The sequence below is a fragment of the Anneissia japonica genome, unplaced genomic scaffold (genome assembly GCF_011630105.1).
Source record: "Anneissia japonica isolate Jap-2015-1 unplaced genomic scaffold, ASM1163010v1 scaffold287709_len1912824_cov184, whole genome shotgun sequence".
Taxonomy (NCBI): domain Eukaryota; kingdom Metazoa; phylum Echinodermata; class Crinoidea; order Comatulida; family Comatulidae; genus Anneissia; species Anneissia japonica.
This window is the reverse complement of record NW_022751466.1, coordinates 471,930-474,714: the sequence shown is the minus strand read 5'-3', so window position 1 is coordinate 474,714 and position 2,785 is coordinate 471,930. Positions and strand designations below refer to the sequence as shown.

The 2,785-nt window shown below is 32.9% G+C and overlaps 1 long non-coding RNA gene across 1 annotated transcript; it reads right to left on the bottom strand.

Annotated features, from left to right (window-relative positions):
• Positions 1 to 511: 511 nt before the first annotated feature.
• On the bottom strand, positions 512 to 2,644 carry LOC117121691. Its single transcript, XR_004447615.1, has 3 exons — positions 2,150 to 2,644; positions 1,236 to 1,289; positions 512 to 639 (listed from the first exon to the last, which is right to left on the bottom strand). It is a non-coding gene; the product is annotated as an uncharacterized LOC117121691 (long non-coding RNA).
• Between the last annotated feature and the right edge of the window lie 141 nt (positions 2,645 to 2,785).

The window sequence follows — 2,785 nt, the reverse complement described above, 5'->3', positions numbered from 1 at the left end:
GCATAACCTTGAGCCGTAATTCCTGGCCCCGAAACCTTGACTCAGAAGTACCGGGTTGGTGTCCGGCGGGGGATAGTTTTTCACCAAAGTTTTAACTGTTGTTTATTTGTACTGTGCTGGTTACTTTTTGTTGTTGTTATTGTAATATGTGTTTGCAGGAGCATATTGTAAAACAGCGGTAAGATCTCGCCTGTACATGTTATCCTGCCTAAAGATGTTTTTAAATAAATAAAAAAAAATAAATAAAGTATATAAACCGTAATAATTCAATCAATTCATTTATTAAATAATCTTAAAATACTGTTGTAGTCTTAAAGAAACGTTATGAATTTTACAATATAGATTAAAAATTAATTCTTTTAATTGTTTAGGGCATTTTTATATATATTTTATTACCTTTCCTATTTTGTGAAAAACGCATGCGTTTCTGCAAAATGCGTGTTTCATCCAAAATCACTTTAAAATGCGGGACCGTCCTGCACGATGCGGGACGGTTGGTAGCTATGTTACTTACATGCTTCCTTGTGGAACCCTCAGATTGATACCATTCAAAACATTTAGTCTCTGTCTACCAGACCCATAATGATGATATACATTGCTGGCAAAGACTGCTGATTTTGCTGATTGGATTGCTGGTTTCTATCAAAGAACACGTAGATTTGTATTTAGTCTAAATTATAAATATTATATTTAAAACAATAGTTGATTTCAGTGTGCAGGAAAATGATCTAAGCAACAAAAAAAAGTCACCACCTATCCCATTATTTAAACAGCTAGTGGCCCCTCATCTAATCATTGAGCCCTCCTACTTAACCTTCACCCATCAGTCCATTATTTCAATATTCCTTGCCTCAGGGCGGATTCAGAGATGTCCGAAAAGTGGGGGGGGGGGAAGCAAAATAATAATAAATAATAATAATAATAATAATAATAATAATAATAATAATAATAATAATAATAATAATAATAATAATAATAATAATAATAGTAGTAGTAGTAGTAATAATAATACTATAATTATATATAATTTACATGTAAAAATACTTACACGAACAGAGAAAGAACTTGAAGTTTGAGGAGACTTGTTGTCACCAAGCTTCAGGAAAAATGTAATTCCAATGGATGTTGATACAATGTGCGATACCAATAATAATAATAATAATAATAATAATAATAATAATAATAATAATAATAATAATAATATAATTATATAATTTACATATGAAAATACTTACACGGACAGAGAAAGAACTTGTTTTTTCCATCTTGTTAAACAAATTTTAACTAACCTAAAAAAAAAAAAGCAACGTGTTTACTAACGCTTGCTGTCTTGAGATTATTACCCCGATAATAATAGTTTAAGTTGTTCAAAGGACAAATTTGACTGGAGGTGTGAGTTTAGTTGCCAAATAAACATACTCAATTAACGCTCTTGATTGGTCAGAATGAATAATTAGGACACACACTTCATAGACTTTGGAATTACTGTTAAACCCCGGATCAAATATGATCTGCGATTAAGCCAAAGTGGACGGTTCATATTTGTTTATTCGATATTGGAGATTTCGCATACGAAAGATACGCCATACGAGATAAACAATACATACGGTACACAATTAAAGACTAGTATACTAAATCATAAACGCAAGAAGACTCGGTGCCTTCCTAAGCCAGAGTGATCGCATGAAGCTCATACACCTATCACACCTTTGACACAAAATCAAATAATAAGCATGACGCACCCGTATTATTTCCTTTATTAAAAAATGTACCTTAATACGTAGAGCAATGACCATGAGCTTTTGTTGAAGAGCCTCGTGAGTCAATCACTTGATCAGCTCGACAGAATTTCTGAGCCTTTCAGAGCCTTGTTAAACCATTGAGCAATCATCTTTTATGATTCATAGTTAAACAGGGCCCAATACTGTCCGTTAAAGCAATTCAACTGTATTCATTCTTATCCACCGGAAAGAGAAGTTTGTATGTCGGTTCCGTATAACCCTATACAAAACTGTACTTTAATTTGAAATAAGAAACTAAATGAAAACTAAGAGTTATACAGAAAACTTTAGAAGCACATAGCATGATAGTTGGTGCCTATTCGAGAATTAAAGCAAAACAATAGAGAATAGTAGAATTAAAAACTTACCAGAATAATGTTATACCGCTGCGGTTGAGAATAAGAATATTACTGTTAATTGTAACTTTTGTGTATGTATACACAGAAGTAGGCACAGACTTCTTTAAGTGCGGGTTGTTTTACGTCCCCGTCGCCCACTCTGAATAGTGCTTCTTACAAAATTTGCAGAAAAGCGTTTAAACATTTGCTTCAGCTAGGACTCAAGTTGTCTGCTGGTGGCATACCTTTACCAACTGCCAATTTTAAACAAAATTTAACATACGAGAGAATACACAGACTTCACCGAAATGTTAAGCTCATAGATCAAGTTGCATGAATGAATGGCTCCACAAACCACTCAACATCCCGTGACTGAATATACAAAGCTACTACAGATTACAATAACAAAGATCACGAGTGGATCTGCAACCGAATAAAAACTTATTTTAGTTTAGATATGTATTGTATATAGACCGATTTACATAACTCTCGTAGTCCCTGCACTCTTTTCCACACAACTGACTCACACTTTTACTGGAGCGATTGTTAAGCTACAAAAGCTTATAGGTCGTAGATACAAAAAAAAATATCAAAATATATTTTAAATGTTATTTACACACACACGTACATACATATATACATATTGTTGTTTTATATTTGTAGGGA